This window comes from Aotus nancymaae, unplaced genomic scaffold, assembly GCF_030222135.1.
Source record: "Aotus nancymaae isolate 86718 unplaced genomic scaffold, 86718_ANA_hifiasm-v0.15.2.pri h1tg000004l, whole genome shotgun sequence".
Lineage (NCBI taxonomy): Eukaryota > Metazoa > Chordata > Mammalia > Primates > Aotidae > Aotus > Aotus nancymaae.
The window spans coordinates 49,829,640-49,852,649 of NW_026988415.1; the positions used below are offsets into that span (position 1 = coordinate 49,829,640).

General features: G+C 35.6%; 1 protein-coding gene across 5 annotated transcripts in view; it reads right to left on the minus strand.

Moving 5' to 3' along the window:
• Window positions 1-23,010, minus strand: part of DIAPH2 (diaphanous related formin 2) — a 906,017-nt gene that overhangs the window by 516,509 nt on the left and 366,498 nt on the right. The gene's annotated exons all lie outside the window — the stretch shown is intronic.

Sequence of the window (23,010 nt, forward strand, 5' to 3'; positions counted from 1 at the left end):
TATTCATCTAAGTTAAAAATAAAACAGAGACTAATCTTGTGTGTTATTTATGGATGAGTATACATGTAGCAAAATTATAAAAACATAGACTATATATTCACCAATTAATGACAGTGGTTACCTAAGATGAGGAATCTGATGCTGGAATAGGTAGAACCTTGGAAACTTCCATTTTAACTCTCATGTTTTATTTCCCTAAAAGCAAAGATCTAGAGTAAATATGACTAAATGTTACCACCTGTTCATTCTGGGTGGCTGGTAGATGGGCATTTGCTACATTAGCCTTTGTAATTTCCCATTTTTTGACATAAAAATAAAAATCATATGACTAAATTACATAAATATTCCCATCTATTTGTATAGTTTGCAAACTGTTAACCTTGGAAATCCCAAGTGCCAAATGTACACAGGAATTACAAACAATATGGAAAAGAATAATTAAAAACGCTGGTAAAGATTAATCAGTTTGTAAGGAACCACAATTTTGTGTTCAATTGCTGTTGAGTCTATTTTGTGACGAATAACACGTGTTAAACCTTGACAGGGAAAGCTGATGCAATATGTCATAAGATTCCATTTCTGTCTCCTCGTACATGCTACATATTACAGCTGTGAAGCTTCCCCTCTCCATGTTGCCTACAGCTGCACACTAACCAAGGCATCCCACAGAAATGTAGATTTCATTCTGACACCTGCATAGTACCTGAAGCAACAGGAATGGCATTACCAAGAGTGTTTCTGAAGTTCAGAGCACATTAAACAAGACTAATGATTCTAATGGTGGGGATAAAACACACATACTTTGTAGTGATTTCCTAATTAAGGAACAAATCTTACTGGTTGTAGTTTATACAAGAACCCCCCCAAATCAGGAAGCACATGTTACTGCAAATTAACATCTGCATAACTAATATACTTGCACACCTGTTCATTAAGCCAATTACTAAACACTGCTAAATGTCACCAACACACTATGTTTAACAGCATGCATAGCTAATGCTGTGTATTTTCAAATGGGCCCCAACAGCTCAGCAGGTAATGTATATTTTAGGAAGGATAAATAAAGTCGTCTTAGAAGTTTTAGGGAAGAATTTCCCTTGTTTAAAGTGGTAAGTTAAATACCAAAAGTGAAGTATGGTTTTTACCTCAAAGTAGTATAGTTATGTCTTGTTTAATGATGAGGATACATTCTGAGAAGTTCCTCCTTTGATGATTTTGTCATTATGCAAGCATCATAGAGTTCATTTATACAAACCTACATGGTATAGCCTACTTCACAGGCTTGTAGCCTATTGCTCCTAGGTTACAAACCTGTATAGCATGTTACTGTACAGAATACTATAGGCAATTGTCACAATAGTATTTGTATATCTAAGCATATTTAAATATAGAAAAGGTATAGTAAAATCACAATATAAAAGACAATGGTTTACCTGTATAGGGTACTTAGCATGAAGGTAGCTTACAGAACTGGACATTGCTCTGGGTGATTCAGTTAAGTGGTGAATGAATGTGAAGGCCTAAGACAGTACTGTACACTACTATAGACACGGGCTATACACATAAGCCACACCAAATTCATAAAAATTTTCTTTCTTCAATAATAGCTTAAACCTAGCTTATAGCAATTATAAACTTTTTTTTAACTTTTCACTCTTTTGTAATCACACTTAAAATACAAACACATTGCATAGCTGTGCAAAAATATTTTCTCTTTATCCTTATTGTGTAAGAGTTTTCCTGTTTAAACTTTTTTTTTATTTTTATTTTTTACTTTTTAAACCTTTCTGTTAAAAACTAAGACACAAACACACACATTAGCCTAGGTCTGCGCAAGGTCTGGATCATCAATATCACTGTCTTCCACCTCCACATCTTGTCCCACTGGAAGGTCTTCAGGGGCAATAACACACAAGGAGCTGTCATCTCCTATGATAACAATGTCTTCTTTTGGAATACCTTGTGAAAGACCTGCCTGAGGCTGTTTCACAGTTAACTTTTTTTTTTTTTTTAACAAGTAAGAGTACACTCTAAAATAACAATGAAAAATATAGTAAATACATAAACCAGTAACATGGTTGTTTATTATTATCAATTATTATGTACGGTATGTAATTGTATGTGCTATACTTATATATTACTTGCAGCACAGTATGTTTGCACCAACATCACCACAAACATGTGAGTAATGCATTGCACTACAATGTTATGATGGCTACAATGCCACTAGGCAATTGGGATTTTTCAGCTCCATTATAATCTTATGGAATCATCATCATACATGCAGTCCATTGTTGACCAAAACATCATTTTGTGGTACATGACTATATTTGACAAATGAGGTTGTCAAGGTACTTTCCTGTTAACCTTTAACCTATATGAATTACCTTATTCAAGCTCAAGTCAATCCCTTTACCCACAAGTTGTCTCTGGCTTTGTAAGTATGAACTGACATTTTTCTGGCTATGCCATTTATTCAGAGAACTTCCTGTTACGTTAAATGTCAGAATTCATGCCACGAATCAATGAGTCCTGCAATCAACTCCAAGAGCTAAGTGCATCAAACAGAGTACTAAGAAAGGCATATCTGTAGGAATTACGATGCTACAAAAACCAGTATCACTAGGCCAATAGGACAATTCTTATTGAGAATACAGTATGGGTCTTCTCACACCCAGGCTTTTCTGATTTAATATGAACCATCTCAGCCTGATGCAAATCCTTCACACAATTTAGTTTAATGCAAAATGCAGTTAACCTTGCTGAGCAAGACTAAACAAAGTAACACCCTGAAATATCTGTAGCCATAATCTCAAGTTGACAATGTAGGACTTTTCAGACTAGAAGACTCACAGTTGCCTCCTACATATTTATTACTCAATAATTTGAGATAAAAAATTTCAGTGGATATGCTGAACATAACCCGCACTTTAATATTCCTCATTAAGTTCTTCCTTGTGGCCTAATCAAAGTGCTTTGCTGTGCCTTCCTGAATGTTAACTCAAAGCTATGATTTCTTTTTTTCTATATATGGGTTGGTATCCTTATATGCCTGAAATCTAATTCTGAATTTGACAGTTGGTGATTGCTGCCGGAGGTGCTGGGTGTTATTAATTTTTTAGGTTTGCAGGGGAAGATGAAGACTGGAGACTAAAGATGAAACAATGGTGTGTAGGGCTATGTTTTCCATACTTACATAGTCCAGCCATATAACTTATGTACAAAGAACCAGAGTGAGAGGGTTGGAGATTTTGTCAAGAATCCAAGGGCTCGGAGGAGATGCTGAACAAAAAAAATGGTTGTGTAGAACAAGAACAGAAAACCAAACACTATGTTATCACTCATAGGCAGGTGTTGAACAATTAGAACACGTGGATACAGAGAGGGGAGCATCACACACTGCGGTCAGTGGGGGGAGGGCAGGGGAGGGACAGCGGGGGAGGGGAGGGTGGGGAAGAATAATGAGGGAAGAAATACCAGATATACGTGATGGGGGGATGAAGGCAGCAAACCACCTTGCCATGTATGTACATATGCAACAATCCTGCATGATCTGCACATGTACCCCAGAACCTAAAGTACAATAAAAAAAATCAGAATTCTAGAAGTTTGGGGGGATATAATGATGAATTCTTACCATGTAATACTCTTTAAAAAATTATATCCCCAACACAAAGAAAGAACAAAAAATAAAGAAAAAGAAAAAAGGAACATAAAAAAAAGGGTTGTGTAGAATGGAGTAATGTGCTCACGGAAGGCATAGGTGAGAGGAAGAATCCAAAGCCAAAGAACATTAGCTGATTAGTTTCTGATCATCTCCATCCCCGGAGACTCCCGTAATCAACCAGGAGAGTCTTTGAAAAGCAGTTGAAGCAAATTCTAGATATCATGTAAGTAGGGTTTCAGGAGTATGAAAATGTGGGTATTAAAAATGTATTCATCAGGTTTGAAGTATAGGACATTTAGATTATTTATACCACATGCTAATGACGTCTACTTCATAGGAATGTTGTGAGAAAGAAATGGAACATATATGTAAAAGTTCCAGTAACATAAAAAGGTCAGCAAACTTTTTCTGTATAAGGTTAGATAGTAAATATTTTAGGCTTTGCAGGTTATAACATCGCTGTTGCAACAACTGAACTCTGCTATTGTATTGTGAAGGCAGACAGAAATAGTAAATACACACATAAGCATCGAAGTGTGCCAATACCATCTTGTTTACAAAAATAGGTGGTCAGCTAGATCGGCCTGCAGGCCATAGTTTCCAAACCCCTGACATAACAAGATGCTCAACAAAAAGTTTGATTCCTTATCCCCTTCCTTCTGTAACTGAGGTCAATTTATACTTGCTTCCCCTTTTGCAAATATGAGAAAATGTTCAACACTCCCCTTGCAAATTAGGACCTAGAGGCTCCTTGCTATAATTGTTGACATTCTGTTTTTCAAGTAGGATACACATAATCAAACACATTTATACTCCTCATGGTTTTTGAATGTGTCAGTCCTACAGGGATCAATTATCTGATCGAAACAGTAACTGTCCGTTATTTTATTCCCCCATAGTCTCATATATGTTGTCATATAAAATGACTAAAAAAGCAGCTCAACTTTAATAAAATTAAAAAATTAGCTTCTACCATCCCATCCTTACTGAGGTTGAATGACAGCTCATAAGTAGCTACAGTGTTTGGTAATGTTTCACTTGGGATATACTGGTTTATAATGAAATGAAAAAAAAAAGTTCTGTAAAAACTTGCACACACACACATAAATCAAACTTTTGTATTTTATATAATACAGTTCTCTTATTCTATGCACATAAAAAATATTACTGTGTATCTCAATTTGTTTGTTGCTGGCTGAGCTCAATGGGAAATATCCAGAGTTACACTGTCCCTGTTTTCCCCATTTGGATTCCAACTGGTTTCAATTTTATCTTTCATCAGTAATTTTCTTTAGTTCAGAAACCACATCAGTGTATGCTTTTGAAGGTGATCAAAACATTAGAAGAATTCTGAGAAGAGTAAGATAGGGTGCACTTGAACATTTCATTTCTTTCCTTTTTTTTTTGAGACGAAGTTTCTCTCTGTTGCCCAGGCTGGAGGGCAGTGGCAGGATCACAGCTCACTGCAACCTCCGCCTCCTGGGTTCAAGCCATTCTCCTGCCTCAGCCTCCCGAGTAGCTGGGATTACAGGCACGCGCCACCATGCCCAGCTAATTTTTTGTATTTTTAGTAGAGACGGGGTTTCACCATGTTGACCAGGATGGTCTCGAATTCCTGACTTCAAGTGATCTGCCCACCTCAGCCTCCCAAAATGTTGGGATTACAAGCGTAAGCCACCACACCTGGCCCCTTGTTTCTTTTTTTAAGTCAAATTTAGTCGGCTGGTGACATTCTATTTGAAAGCAGAAAAGTAACATTGGAGACCATTTTGGAAATGTAAAAAGACATGATGAGAATAAAATTCAAATAAGCTTTAAGTTCTCTTGTTTCCCGAACAGACTCTACCTTCTTCCTTCTCAGTCTATTGTCCTGTTATACTACCAAGCATCTTAGAAGAATGCTGACACCATCTCCCTGCCCTTCCCTCCTATTTTCTCATCTACTTGTGATCTGAATTCTAACACACTCATATCTACTGAATTAGAATGCTGAAATCACTGCAGGTAGGGCCTCAGGACCTGTATCTCTTAACAACTCCTCAGGTAATTCCAAATATTGGCAAGGTTCAGAATAACTGCTCTATAGTACGTAACACAACACTCTATAATAGCTCAATAAATACTTCACAAGTAGAAAAGTGCAAATATTGTTAACAGTAACCCATGAAAGCCCTCTTTATAATTTCTTCCAAATCTTGGAATCTAACACTGAAGGCAATACTTGGTCAACCATTGGGCTCATAGGAGTGACAAGTAATGAGATTTTATGAGAGAGCAAAGGATCCTCGAGGTACACTCTGTTAATTTTTAAATCAATTACAAACTAGATATATCCTTGAGGCCAAGGATCTTGCATATATTTGTAAAATCTATCACTGTGCTGGGGTATATAAGTTCTTAGAATAAGTTAGAATGCATTTTATGAATTGATTAAAACTATGCACATAATAAATACTAAAATGAATATCAGATACCACTGTCTCTCCCCCCTTTTACAGGTACAGATGTCACAAGGGTAGAGGAGATGGGAAAATAAATTAAAAAAAAAACAATAATCTGCTATTGAAAAAGAAATCAAAAGGCAGTTAAAATGAATGTATTCTTGCTTGCTGTACACACACTCCTATTCTGCCGGGTCAGTGAAAACAATCAAGGCAGACAAAGACTTGGAATATGCAAACAAGGAAGAGATGAAATATTTTATTCAATAAAAACTAGAGTCTTCAAAAGAGAGAAAATTCAATCTAATAAAAGTCCAGAGCTGAGCTAGATAAAATGTTAAGCAAGCACATCATAGCTTAGTTTCATTGCTTTAGGACACTATGTAGTCATTTTAAAGTTTGTGTGCCTTAGACCAACAGATCTCAAAAACCAAATTCTACTGAAAGTGCACATTACTGAGTCTAATACTCTGCTTTACGTCACGGTCCGTTTCAGTTAGCAAGTAGCATCTTGATACTATCTATGAAAATAACCCTGATTTTAACATGTAACCTATTCATCAAAGTACATACAGTCAACTTGTTATGAAACCTATTCAATAAGTAAACTCAGTTTAATATTGAGTCATTGACAATCACAACTGGTGTGTGTGTGTGTGCGCGCGCACGCGTCTGCGTGCACACGTGCGCTTTTGTGTATTACAATTAGGTAGCTTCAGTTAACAATCCGTTTCCATGAGATATTTATTCTACTAAATGCCAGAAACAGTTTAGACTGTAAACTTTTAAGAACTTAAAAAAAAAAATTGTTGGATAGCAGCTCAGCTATGAGAAACTCTGTCTTCTGTGAGCACTACCGTTTAATTCTATATTCAGTGCTGTAGAGCATTTATAACATTACTGCAAACAATATAGAACACAAACATAAAGACTAGCCATTTATAGTAAAATAATGTGTAATTGCCCACTGTGCACCTCTTATTAATTTTGTAGCCAAGAGTTAGATAATAGACGGTCCTATACTGTTTATAGAGACATATATAAGATGAATGCAATGTTTAAGATTAAACACTAAATTTGAAGGCAAAACAAAACTCAAATATATAGTGGATCTTCAATATATGGCCCCGAAAATTCTTACTAGCTTTCTGAAATCTGTAGACTGCAGATAGTGCTATTACCATATAAAGTAACAAACATCTCAGAAAGAATAGAATGAAATCTGTATTATGTTAAAAAAAAAATCAGAAATCCCATGAATTGAAGGTTTTACTGGAAACTTATTGAAGATAAAAGACAAAGTAATAGCCCAGGTAAGAAGCAACTGCTAATAGTTGCAGACGGCAAATGTATTTGACTGGATCAGGACAGCAACCTGCTGACTCTTTTTCCTAGCAAACTATTTCAAACCCGCTGTGCTCGCCATTAGGCTGGCCTTTACTTCACCCCAGCCACTTCAGTCCTGTCACTGTGGGGGATCATTGTTGCTTCCCTCATGGCTACCACCAAAGTGTGCCTCTTCTTTTAGCCCAGAATGCTTTGAATCTGAACTTAAGAACTGGTTATAACTACAGAGACAGAGCAGGAAGTAAATATGTAAAATTTGGAACAGAAGTGCCATAATAAAATCAAATTAAAAATTCAAACTGGCTTATAATAAACAATAAATTCCTGCTTCTTACTGGAAACTTTCACTAAAATATCAGTTAAAAAACACAGACTCCAGAGTTGGTTGTGACAATCCATGAAGAATGAAAAAAAGCAGAATACAGCTGACCCTTGAACATCTTAGGTTTGAACAGCCAAGGGTCCACTTATACGGATTTTCTTTCTCTTCTGCCACCCAAGACAGCAAGGCCAATTTCTCTCCTTTTCCTCTTCCTTCTCAGCCTACTCAACGTGAAGACAACAAGGATGAAAACTTTATGGTGATCCACTTCCACTTAATGAATAGTAAATATATTTTCTCGGTCTTAAAATTTTCTTCACAACGTTCTCATCTCTGTCCTACTTTATTGTAAAAATACAGTATGTAACACATGTGAAATACAGTATAAAGTACGAAACGTGTTAATCCACTATTGATGCTGTCCGTAAGGCTTCTAATCAATAGTAGACTATTAGTAAAGTTTTTTGGGCATCAAAGTTATTCTCAAGTTTTCAACTGCATAGGGGGTGGCCAGCACCCTTAATCCTCATGTTGTTCGAGGATCAACTATATATCTAGCTTTTCACTTAGATTTCATGGAACTGAATCTGATAAGACATTCAAAAAGGCAGAGATTCTATCTGATACCAGGTCACTATTTAAAGAAAACTGAGGCACGTAAGATGCAATAGGTATAAGTGAATATAGAAAAGTTATTTCTAGGTAACATCATCCTTGAAATCTTGCCTCCAAAATATACACATTTTTAACATCTTATGGATATGACATGAGCTATTGTGTACACTGTTATTCTGTGTGCCTAATACAGATGGAGAGGTCACAGGTTCTAATTTTAAGTGATTTTTGCCTATAGTCTACTAGGACAAGTGTAGCTAAAGATAGCAAAGGTATGACAGGACTCTTGAATGACTGTAAAATACTTTCAGTTCATCTCCTTTCACATTTTTGCTGTCAAACCTTAATCTATCCATTAAAACCCAAGTCGAGTGTCACTTTCTGTATGAAATCTTCTCCAATTACCAATACATTCTTCTTCTACCTATAGCACTGAAAAGGTATTTTCCACATGCTGCCCTACTTAATTCATTCTCATATATGCATGTTATTGACTTATCTAAGTTATAAACTTGTAGGGAGGAGAACATTCATGGTACAACTTTATCTCCCACATCAATCCTTCCTCTCATGGTATGTGGAAAATGATGCTCAGGAAATATTATATGAATAAAATATGTGAAATATTAGAGTGGAAAAATGAGGGTACAGGAAGATAAATGTGAATTTGATGATCTTATGTCTTCAAGGTATAACTAAAGCCTAAGCAGTGAGGATGCCTGAAGTGTTGAGCCCAGAGAAGAAAGAACAGCCAATTAAGAGCACAAAAAGAACAATAAAAAAGGTATGAGAAACATGGGAGTCTTATGTCCAGAAGTGAGAAAAGAAAGTGTTTCAATAAGAGAAAGTAATCAACAGTGTCAAAAGTAGCAGGAAGATCACGCATAGTCTAAGTCCTTTAAAAAAAAAAAAGAAAGAAAAGCCCAGAAGAAAATAGGCCATTTCAGATCATACAGAGCAATTTGCAAAAGAACAATGATAAGAGAAGCCATATTACAAGAAGTGAGAAAGGGAATGGAAACATTTGATGAATACAGACCACTCACTTGGTTAGTTTAGTAGGAAAGATAACTATATAGTGTGAAGGAGACAAAAACAAAATGACAGGATCCCAGTTTTGTATAAGTTTATCTATTATAAGAAGACACCTGATTGTCAAGTTCAAGAATAGTTTTTATGCCCAAAATGATTTCAGAATAAACCCAGCAGACAATGATTTACTGGATAAAATCAATAGGAACCGTGCAAAAGAGATTATACTGTTCAATGATCCATGTTGCATCAATACATATAATGGAATGAGACAAGGTGATACAATGGCCCAAAGCTTCCTGGAATCACTCTTTAATGAAATTAAATAGCAAAATAAAGTCTACATAGACAGTACCACGCCCTCTTTTTACTGATAACAAAAGAACATTTCCCAATGTCACAGAAAGAGAAAAGTAGCATGTAGCAGTACCGACAGAACTAAATTGAAAATTATTGTTTAGAGGACCAAACGTTTATACAAGCGCAGCCCACAAGATTCTGTCAACATTTCCAACAAAGAAACATGACAACTCCATCTATCTGAGTCAACAAATGAATAAAATGGCATATTCAAGGGGAAATGCCACAGAAGCAGCAGCCGATGCCATTTTTATTGGCATACAAAAAGTTGTTGGATAACAAACTGCTATGAGGATTAGAACATTATTCCATTCTGTGATATCAGGTTTAACCTAAAATGTGAAGTAGTTACTTATAACATTAGCTGATGGAAATAAACTGGCTGTTACCCAATTACCTATGGTGTGATGAGTATGTGAAATCTGACAGTGTGCAGACCTAATGGTAGTTATTAAAGCTTCCCTCCACACCAAGTACAGATGGACCAGTTAGGTGGCCCGCCAATACAACAGGTGACTTTCTCAACTTACTAAATGCATCCTCATATTAAGAGAAAATATTCCAATGAAAGAATGAAATTTGCTAGGTCCTTTTAGTGAAAAAAAGCACGCTTCCTCAAACAGCTTCAATGTAATAAAATTAAAGAAATAGTTAAGTTCCTGGTAGGGGGCAATCTGTTACCCTAAGAAGTGAGCAAATTCCAGGAAACAAGTCACTGGCCTTAAGAAACTTACATAATGCAACATAATTGTCAAATTAACATTTCAATTACTATTTGTTTCAGGCTTTATTCAAAAGGCATTTGCCTGTACGTTCCCATGTCTCCTTTTGCCATGTATGACTTATCATTTAGTAATAGCACTCAAAGCAAACATTTAGTTTCCTTTCTAATAGTAGTTATTATTAATGATGTTGATTATTATATATCTTCTATTTAACGAACATCTTAGATTATATCTCTCAATTCTTTAATTATCATAATAACTCTTCAAGATAGGATCCCATTTTTACTATACAAAAACTTCAGCTCAGACCCCTGAAGTGACTCTGTCCACCAAATGACTATTAGATCTGGGATTCAAACCTTGATCAAACCTATGGTTTCAATGAATATTCATTCCACTACAACAAAATGCCTCCCTTAGCATATTTGCCTATCATTTCATTAAGTGAACTACCTTTAAAACAAAGCAGAGTAACTGGCACTTAATAGGCACCTTTGTAAATGCCAATTCCCAGTTAATGGCTCCTTCTACAAACACTGAACTGCATGTACTCTAATAGAGGGAGATATACAAAGAAATGGGGTTCTGTAAAATTACAGGTAAGCATATCAGACATAGAAAATTATATTATTAAAAACGATGAAAGAAAAATTTGGTTTAACAAAAAGAACCGAAATGAATCAATGAGTGTATCTGCTGACATATTCTATGGTAATTTGAGCATGATGCAACGATTTCACTATTTCCCAAAGGCAAAGATGATTATTTGCTGGCAGTTTTCTGGGCTTTAATACGTATGGCCATTATAAGTTTTAAAATAAAAAATCGCAATATGAATTTTGCTTAAGTAATCCCAGTAATATATAATCCACAGTAAAAATGCATACTCAAAGGTTAATATAAAACCTAGCCTTCTATAACAAAGTGGAATGAAATTTCCCTGGCATAAAATACCTTTGGGAATGAGTTACACTCTTGGCAAAATGAAGAGTATCAAAATAATAACAAAAAACCTGTCAAAGACAATAGGAGAAAAGATGTTGTACTTTTAGCAGTTATTAAATGCTAGAGTTTACCACCACATAAAGGCTCTTACAGCTACATCCTCAATACTTGGCCACATTAAAACCTTTTAAAGCATGTAATCAATGAAACTGCAATGCATAAACACACATAATGAAAAAAACTACTTCAAGCTGATCACTAGAAAAATAAAAGCACTATTCTCTTAGATGAGAAATGAATCACAAAGTGTTTTTCCTAGAAATCGTCCTACTGGTTTAAGATCTGAAATTCAATAACAGATAGGAATGACCTTGCTATCATTCAACTCTTTTTTTTCTTGAGACAGAGTGAGTAGAATCTCTTGAATACGGGAGGCGGAGGTTGCAGTGAGACGATCTTGGCTCACCACAATCTGTGTCTCCAGGGTTCAAGCGATTCTCCTGCCTCAGCCTCCCGAGTAGCTGGGATTACAGGCACCCACCACCATGCCCAGATAATTTTTTGTATCTTTAGTAGAGATGGGGTTTCACCATGTTGGCCAGGGTAGTCTCGAACTCCTGACCTTGTGATCTATCCACCTTGGCCTCCCAAAGTGCTGGGATTACAGGAGTGAGCCACTGCGCCTCACTGTCAATATAAGTAGGTTACATACATACCCATATATGTGTATATACTGATACAGGAAACTACTGAATTTATTAAGTTACTAATAGTTCTTTTCCTTGAAACTTTCTTCTCAATGACTTCAAAGACCAGACTTCTCTGATAAACAATCCTATGTTTCTGACTAGTCTTTTTTTTTCCATATTGTATTCTCTTCTTCTATCCACTCATATATTAGTGACCCCCAAATCCCCACCCTCTAGTATTTTTACTTTGTATTTTTTCCCTGTTCAATCCACTACCCTGACTTTAATCATTAATCTATGTGCTTATGTGTCTTGCATCTGTATCTTCAGCCCAGGCATTTTCTCCAGGTTGCAGACCCATAAATCCAACTTCTTACCTCTTCCACAGGCCCTCCAAATAAAGATATTCCAACATGAACTCATTCTCAGTTACCTGAGAAGTGTTGTGTCTGTTCACTACTCCAGTGAAAGGTATCATAACAAAATATATATCACAGAAATAAGAAACGTTCAATTCATTTTTGAATCTTCCCTCCCAAAGCCTGCCCTCCACCTGCAAAATTCTGCCTAAATTTCTACTACCCTGTTTAGAGTCCTCAACGATTATTGCTTAGATCTTTCATTCATTAATTCATTTATTGTACAGTTATAACATGCATGATCATAGGCAAAGTAAATGCAAAAATGATTAAAGTCCAGCTGTGGTGGCTCACACCTGTAATTCCAGCACTTTGGGAGGCTGAGGCAGGTGAATCACTTGAGCCCAGGAGTTCAAGACCAGCCTGGGCAACAGAATAAGACCACATGTTTACAAAAGTAAAAACAAAAACAACAACAATAACAACAAAAAACTAACCAGGTATGGTGGTGTACACTTACAGTCCCAGCTACTCTGGAGGCTGAGGTGGGAGGATCACTTGAGCCTAGGAGTTCAAGGTTGCAGTGAGCTATGATCATGTTAGTATACTCTAGCCCGGGTGACAGAGTGAGACTCTGTTGCTTAAATAAATACATACATAAAATTAAAAGGAAAGAAAAGATTAAAGCACAGTCTTTGCTTTGAGATAGACAAATAAATAGCTATAAGAATGTATTAAGATGTATAGAAGAGCCATGAAATTACAGTAGTCTCTCTGATTTTTGTTTTGTTTTGCATTTTTTCTTTCCCTTTACTCCAATTTCTTCTACACATTCATTACTGGGCTGATCTTTTTAAAATGTTAAGGTATTATTACTTATCCTTATTTTTTCTCCCTATCTATATGATAAAGCTTAAGTAACAAGTAGGTCATTTAGTACCTTTTAAAATCTGGCTCCAAATTAACTTAATAACACCCAGGTATCCCAATGCTCCAGCCAAACCAGATTACTCACTATTCTTAGATTAAGTCAGGACATTCCAAGCCTGTATACTTTTCTTGAATGTTTTTTATATCCTATTCTTTCTCAACCTGAACACATTTGGCTGGGCTAAAATGCCATCTCCTTTGAGATGCCTTCCTGAACCCTTCCAAGCAGAATTAATTATTCCCTCCTCTGGGCCTCTACAAAGCTTTGTCCCTATCTTGGATGTAGCACTTAATATACTGCACTATCATTAGTTTAGAGATCTGGCTCCTCCATTAAGTGTGAGTTACTTAGAGCCATCAGCAATATCTTAATCATCTTTCTATCACTAGAAAGTACTACCAATTTGATACATAGTAGATAATGAAAATAAACCTTATTTAATTCAATGAAAGAATGATATTGCCAAACTGTAAAAAATCCTAAATTATACATGTTAGAAATTACATTGTTTCCTAATCTAACAAATTAAAAGCCAGCCTTTCCAGTTATAGACGTTCAATCTCTTTATCTATAAATAAAATGCATTTAAGATGCCACAGTCATTCATTGGTGTATATTACACTTAAAAATGGCTAATCTATGATTGATTTATGTTTTACATTTCCATCACTACTATGACACTTAACAACTGGCATATGTGTTTCCCTGGTAAAACCCATTACTAGTGGCACATAACAACTAAGACAGATTTTCCTATGGCAAAATCCTACAATGTCAAGTCACTCTGTATGATAAGAAGAACCACTGTGGGTGATCCTAGAGCCTGAAGTGACTGCATGCAGGCAGCTTTCATTCAATGCCTTCTAGTCCTGAACTGAAAAATAAAAAGTTACATATATCCACACAGAAGCACATGTACATTCATTACTAAGGGTCCATTAATAAGATAATGATCTGTGTAGACTATATTGATTTTTTTTTTCTTAGATTTTTTTCTTTTGAAAGATTTCTTTTGTGAATGGAGAAGGGAAGAATTGTGTGAAAGAGTTACTGGAAACTTCAACTATTGACAGACATAGTTCTTGCCCATGAAATCACCTCCTGAATCACTCTGATTCTTCAATAGGTAGTTATAATAGTATCTTTCCCTATTCTAAAAATGAGTATTCATAAAAAGTTAAGTTGGATCAGAAAAGACCAGGTACCATAACTTCTGTATTCTAGTAACAATATCTCATGTTTAGGAAACTAGGAAACTATAACATAAGAATAAAGTCATTCTGAGGTGTCACATGTCCATGTAAGAAGGAGTTACCTTAACTTCTGTTTCTGAAAGTATGATAGATTATGTATCCTGATATCAACTCCCAGTGAAAAAACTAAATGTGATGAATATTTAAAAAAATAATTTAAAATGTATAGATAACCTGGTAAGAAAGTAAGGAATACCTGGAGGCCAAAAACTAAGTGAAATATGAACTTAGAGAGAGAAATATCAGTAGAGTCAGCTTTGACCTTGAGTGAATATTCTGAACCTAGATGAACTTGAGCTTCAGTTTTCAAGGCCTCAAGTACAGGGGAGTAGAAACCAAGCCTACAGCCTAATCAGAGTGGAAGGAGTAATAGGAAATGGTTCTACAAACCCCAGAGGACTACATCTCAGTTTAACAGTAAATTAGAAATAAACTTGCTCATCTCCCACAGGGCCTGAAAAGAAAATTGCCCATATCAAACCTTGGTGTGGATGGAGAAGGTAAAAATCTTTTCTGAGAATTCCTAGTCCAAAGCCAGCCTTCCTGCAGCCTGAATTCATAGCTCCTCAAGAGTCTTTCAAAAAAAAAAAACCTTAAGCCAAAATATTAACATCAGCCTAGGTTGCTTTTGCAACCCAGCAAAAGCAAACATGAATCTCCTCTGATCAACCCTCATGCTAGGCCTTAAAATAGTCCCACAGATAAATGTACAAGAAATAATAAGCGTGTTTAATATAAAGTCATATTTAACTCTTCCCTATACCCTATTGCACAACAATAATAAATTCCCTACTCCTAGAGATTCTAACTCAACATTTGTGCTCTTATTCTTCTCATCTTCATTCCCAAAGGCATTATGCCTATTCAGGCTCTCAGGTCCTCTCATCTTATACTGTTCCACTCAACTTCCTTAAATACAGCTCTGTGTGAAACCCTGTCTCTACTAAAACTACAAAAAAAATACCAGTCGTGGTGGTTAAGTGCCTGTAGTCCCAGCTACTTGGGAGGCTGAGGCAGGACAATCACTTGAACCCAGGAGGCGGGAGGCCGACGTTGCAGTGAGCCGAGATTGTGCCACTGCACTACAACCTGGGCGATAGAGCGAGACTCCGTCTTAAAAAAAAAAATACAGCTCTGCTCCTATCTGGCTTCTAAGATCGCAGGATGCTTCCAAATTTCTTTCTTTTTTTTTTTTTTTGAGATGGAATCTTGCTCTGTCATGCTGGCTGGAGTACAGTGGTGTGATCTCGGCTCACTGCAACCTCTACCTCCCAGGTTCAAGCGACTCTCCTGCCTCAGACTCCCAAGTAGTTGGGATTTCAGGTGCCCGTCACTACGCCTGGCTAATTTTTTTATTTTTAGTAGAGATGGGGTTTTACCATGTTGGTCAGTCTGGTCTTGAACTCCTGACCTCAAGTGATCTACCCACCTCGACCTCCCAAAGTGCTGGGATTACAGGTGTGACCCACGACACCCGGCCCCTAAGTTTCTTATCAATTAAAGTCTGAATTTCTTAGACCAGCATTTAAAGGACCTCATAATCCAACCCAAACTTGCTTTTCTAAGACCATTTTCTGTCACTTCCCCTAAGGGTACCCCCGCTTCCCCCATCTCCAACACGAACCTTGCAGTCTACCCTCATGTTATATACCTACTACTGCCTGGGAATATGACATTATAAGCACCAGGGTTTTCAATATACAATTTGTTTTGCTAAAAACATCTTTCCCCCTACCCCCAAACATAGTACTAAATGTCCAAATCTTACCCAACTATAAAGGCCCAGCTCAATTACCTCTGCTTCCATGATGATGTCCATGTCTCTTTGTCTTCTCTGCCCTCATTCCTTGCAAATCAGTATCACTTCATCTCTATTTCACTTTTAGGACTTTTGTATGTTTGGTATAGCTGTACATGTCTTATTGTTGAACATTAAGCTCCTAAATGTAAGGGTCCAAGTCTAGTTTAGTCATCTATAGTCCTCAAAAATACTTAGCAAAGTATCTTTTGTATAATAGGTGTCAATAAATTGTTTGAATTAACAGATAAATTGGCTTTAACAAGCACTTATATTCAGTAAATACTACACTGAAGGCCTATAAACACAGTCATGAGCATCCCAAATTTCTGTTGTTTGACAGCTCTTATTTTTGACCAAAGCAGCTAATGAGAGAAAACATTTTAAAAAACATCAGATTGCTCCAAGTTCTTCACATGTTGTTGTGTCTCATCTCAGATTAAATGAAGAAAGCGGTACTTCTTTAGCCCAGATATGTGCTTCTTATGCACAAATGAGCTGTGGAAATGCAGCTGGCTGCAGTTTTCATTTTCTGTCTTATAGGTAAACTATCAAGCTAATTACAAAATCCCATATTATCCTTAAAAATACATTCAGCTATTTAATAGAAATAGCTATCTAATTATTAAAAGCTACAGTAAATATATCCTCCGAGCTATTAAAATTGCTTGAGGTGAGTGGCCAAAAAAAAAAAAAGAAAGAAGAAAAGAAAAGAAAAAAAGCAAGACAGTTATATATCACTAAGACATCAAAGAAATAGACATTCCCTGACAAATTAAACCAGGTAATAGATATCTGCATCTCTAGGTAAAATTAAGAATACTTCAAATTCCAGATTCTGGAAGCATCTGCTAAACACACCCCCCAAACCCACCAAGCCAGCAGCTGTGTGATCTATTTAAATATTCCCCAAACCACCTGGAAAAAATGCAAATTATACAGGCTTGTTCATAAAAGAAAATAAATAAATGTCTCTGCTGAATTTCTACCCTCCCTGTATTATAAAACTTAACAGCCCTGGCAAGGGAGATTGCATAATTAAGAATTAAAATCTTAATGACTTAAATATTTTATTGTCTTTGCTATCACCTTAATGATAATAGATGTCCAGAAAGGGAGAAATGTGATTTGCTGTAGAAATTTAAAGTCTCTTTGAATAAATAACAATGATAATAAAAACCTATTTACATTCATATTGTTCTAACTATTATATAAGACCAAAAGCTAAAACCTGTGTAGTATCTTAGGAATTTACAGAAAGCGATACTTTAAACAAAATCATTCTGTAAACCTAGAAACCATGTTACTACCTTCATTCCATGATTGTAAACTCAGAACACAATATTCCCAATAATTTAAATTCAGCAAGCAATATTACTGAAAGTAATGAATGTACAGATATTCATTGAGACAGTGTAAAAAATAAAACAGAAATAAATGCCAACTTTTCCAAAGATAAGACAAATCAAAGGAAAAAGGACTACAAAAAAAATCATAAATCAGATGGACATATTAAATAGGCTCCTCAGGCAATGATCTAGTTTAATATAACATTCAAAGAGCATAACAAAGTTCTTCTGTTCCCTTAAGCTAAGCGAACATCTTTGTATGGTTTCCAAAACTGACACATTTGAATAAAGTCCAAAGATGACTCTAGTTTCAATGTTAATAGTAAGAGTATTTTCTTTCCAGAAGAGGAAAAGAAAACCCCAAAACATGGTTCAATCATTTGTGTGTTGTTGATGTCTCATATAGATTGGGTCAATGTAAAAGAAATTCTTTTAATATACTCTCATCATTATGCTACTACTACTTAATGAACCAAGTGAGAATACATGATTATTCATAAAGCAAAAGGCAATGAAAGGAAAAGATGACTCAAAAAGCAGAACTGATTAAAAAACATACCCCGTTCAAATATGTCAAGAAAATATTTCAGAAAGCAAGCATTTGATCTTCACTGTCATGATAAAGGGGGGAAAGGTACACCATCAATTCTAAGATATATTTTAGAGAAAATTTATTGGTTAAAACATGGAATTTTAGGAAGAATATATTTTGAGACAGACCATTTAAAAGTATATTTGTCTCCACTAGCAGGGAAATCACTATGGCACTGATAATAAAAAAAAAAAAGAAAAACATTAAATGTCATGTTATAAATCTGAAGTTCTGACCTTACGCCTTAGCGACCTAATGAGTAATACATCTGACAAGCTGGTCTAATACAGTTTGGAGAGAGAGAACGGACCCTACCACTAGCTTCACTGGAAGCACCAGTAATTCCAACAACTTTTAAAGAAATAGAGCTACCTGCACAGTGTTTGCATATATAGTAAGTGCTCAATTAATATATCAAATGCAACAGAAAGCAACTAAGTATGTGAAGCACTTTTCTGTTGCTATGACTCAGTGTATGCTTCTTTGTAAGAAGATCACTTATAAAGTAATACAAGAATGAAGGGAAAAATTTAGATGCTTAGCAGGAGAAAAGGAATTAAAATAAACATGAGTGATATCAGAAAATAAAGCAGAACATTGAATGTATGAGTTTTGAATTGAATTTAAATTGAATTATTCAATTCACTGAACATGTAGAAATTTGTTTCACCAATATTATGTCCCAACTACAATAAAGATATATTTTTAAAAACATCCAAGTACTACCATGCCTTTAGTAAACTCTATGAAACCCCATAATCTGATTTTTAAAGTTGAAAATATAAATAGCAAGAACTGTTTTCTCCATCTGTAGTACCGCATAGTAGATTATTTAAGCTATTGTTTAACTGTAACTTCCTGAGGTAGAAACAGATTCTGTTTTCTCATTAAAATCTCTTGTCTAATTCTATTTGATATTTAATTTCTTATTTTATTAACTGAGTCACTGAAGCAACTCAACTAGAGTAGGAATATATGGCCGTTAAATAAATTAATAGTATTTTTCTTATGTTAGGGAAAGTATTTGCTATTTCTTCACCTCATAATTATTTTTAAAAATTAAAATTATTAATTACAATTAGGCTACTACATACGGACTCGAAATTACCTCCCATCTGGATCAAATCAATGAGACATATGTAAAAGCACAATCCTATGATTTGCCTAAAAAGTCATACCCTAATTACATTTTAATGTTTTATTCTCTGTTAATTTAAAAGTAACTTGCATTTTCTTGCATTCTATTAGCAATGAGCACACACCTAGCATCCAAGTAATGGTCCCTCAAAAAGTTCCCCACTAAAAATCCCAGGTTCCTCAGAGAAACTGTAGATTCCAAGACTGCGTGAGAGTAGGTACAAGATGAAACTAAAATGTCTTTCTATGTCCAAAAGTAAGGTAGTGCTAAAAAAAAAAAAAAAAAAAAAAAAAAATGCAGTCATTTCACAGGAACAGCTTGAAGGAGCTCTCATTGGCTGTATGTGGGAAAAATTTAGCACCAAATAATGCATTGCAGTAACGAATCATAAACCACTGAAAAATGGGAATTTATAAGTCCATACAGATAACAAATCTATCAATAAGTAGTAAAATGATAAATGAGAAAGGAGAGATCTTCCTTACAGTAGAATGCTGAGTGCCAACTCCTATATGTGGAAAGAGTAATATAACTGGCAACATAACATTTTACAACCCTTATGATAAATATTAGATAACCTTGGGGAACATTTTGATGAGGAGCAAGATATTTTCATGGTCTTAAAGTATCTTCCCACAGACTGCTTATTAATTCCAAGGAAAAAAGAGTAATTAGACACTAGAAAAATTATATAATACCTTAATAAAAAATTGACTTCCCCAATGAGGGATAGACAGATATTGAGTACCTCCAAGTGTGATACCTCATCATTACCTATGCTGAATTCTGGCTGGCTAAGAATACATATCCTGAATCTAATCACAAGGAATACTATATTTCTAAAAAGGAGATTTATATTCTTCAAATTGTCGATGTCATAAAAGACAAAGAATGGTTGTGGAAATGTTCCAGATTCAATGAGGCTGAAAAAGCAATAGAGATGGGGATGGAGATTGGAAGGAAAGAAGGCAGGAAGAGAGCGGGAGGAGGGTTCGGGAAGAGGGAAAGAGAGGAGGAGAAAGAGGAGCTTAACAGTAGTTGAACCTGGGTAAATGATATATACAAGTGTTCTTCGTAGTATTCTTAATCTTGTGATTTCTGTAGGTTTAAAATGATTTCCAAATACAAGGTAATATATAACTAGTCTTTTCCTGGTGTTTCTTAGTGTACTATATAATGCTGTTTTCCTAGTCTTGCTTTAAAGCAAATTATTTGAATACCTATTTAAATATTACAGAATTAAAGGAAAACCAGAAGTATTAAATCACACCATCACCAATAGTTTAGAATCCTCTATCAAGGGGGTACAGAGATATATACCATGTAATATTATAATGTCAATATTAAAAGCTAAGATATAATTTCCACACAAATATTTCAAATTTCTTTTTGTTAGAATCGTAGAGCAAAGTCAGAAGATATCTTAAAAGTACCAAACACAACCACTTGATTTTGCAGTTTATGGAACTGAGGTCACACAGTCACAGAGAACCAAGACTTGAAACACTAGGACTCCTATTAAGCCTTGTGTCACCTGCCAAAGTATGTACTTGGCTAACTTGAGCAAACAGAAATGTTTCAAGTAAGTTCTTTATATAGTGTTACTGTGAAACAGAGCAAAAACAAAGCCTATTTTATCCCTTAAGCTGTTATAACTTGTATATTCGGTGTTTATTTCAACATAGATTATAATTATATATTTTTTATTTTAAAACATGCATTTATAGATAAAGCGTACTATATATGCCTAACTAAGGTTTAAAAATTCATTATAATCATGGTTAGCCATCAAAAATATCACTCCACTTAAATGGTTCTCATTAAATGTACCATCTGAACTAGATAAATACAATGGGATCCATTTTCATTGGGCTATCTCTAACGATGCATGAAGTGATTTTCATTCGGTCATCGGTTTATAAAGTAATTGGTTTGCCAGTATTTAATTTTCATATGATCCTGTTGACAGAAATAAGCATTAGGTAGCATAATCCAGCTACTCCATCTTTTCCGTTTAATCTTCAGATCTCCTAGTTACTCCCGCTCATTTACTGAAGACTGTAGCAACTGACTCAGTCTTTTTGTTCACTCTAACTTCTGTTGTTTTCAGTGACTTCATCATTCGCATCAGACCTATTCTAGTCTCTCAGTTCAACTTCTCCATCTTTTCCTGAATGCAGCCTCTGCCATTAATCCTGTGATCATCACACCGTGATCATCAAAAGTAATACGATCTCCCAAATCTCAATTCCATCACCATAACTGATGACCCTTTTTCCTATAGTTCCAGTTTAATCAATCAAGTAACCCTGCTGAACCAATCCTTAATGGTCGATGAAGCCACCAGCCCTTTGACCCACCATCCATCATTCCTCTCCTGTCCTCACTGGCCTCCCTGTTTAGTTTAAATTTCATGGCCCAAGATATATTCCTTGACATTAGTAATCATTATTTAATGGTCTTTCCCCTTAATGGCTCTATATGTTTTTGCAGGCTTGCGTTTGTATGGCATTCTTAGAAAATAACATAATTGGGAAGAGTGGTATCACTCTAAAGTAATAATAATCAATTTCAAGGGAACACTTTCTGTTATCCAGCAATGATAGCAATACTATACTGATAATTATTTCAATTTTTTTCAAATGACTCACTTCATATCAACCCATCCCACACAGTTGCTTGTTAGGTGATGACATTGCTGTCTAACTAATGAGAAAATAGAAACTATCAAATGGCACCCTCCACCCCTAATCATGCCACCAGCAAATAAACTTGCATTTATACTATCTCCATCTTCATCTTTTCCATTACAAAGGAGAAAATGATCCTCCTATCAAAGGTAAGTTCCTCCACATGTAGATCTAGAACTCCTCTTTTCTTGTTTTCTCATTTTATTTTCTCTCTCTCTTAACATCTTCAACTTTTTCTTTCCAACACTATTATTCTCATCAGCATTCAAAGATGCTTTAGCATTTCCCATTAAAAAAAAAAAAAAAACATAAAATAGGCTGGGCATGGTGGCTCATGCCTGTAATTCCAATACTTTGAGAGGCCGAAGCAGGCAGATCACCTGAGGTCAGGAGTTTGAGACCAGGCTGGCCAACATGACAAAACCCTGTCTCTACCAAAAATACAAAATTTAGCCAGGCATGGTGGCGTGCACCTGTAGTAGTTCCAGCTACTCAGGAGGCTGAGGCACGAGAATCACTTGAACCTGGGAGGTGGAGGTTGCAGTAAGCCAAGATCGTACCACTGCACTCCATCCAGCCTGGGCTATAGACTGAGACTCTGTTTCAAAAAACAAACAAACAAACAAAGAACCCTAAAATACCCTATACTATAGCCTTCCCACATACCACCTTTTCCATGCTCCTCCAGAGCCAATCTTTTCAAGAGTTGTTTAGCCAAACTGCTTATGCTCTCTCACCTCCAACTGTATTCTTCAAC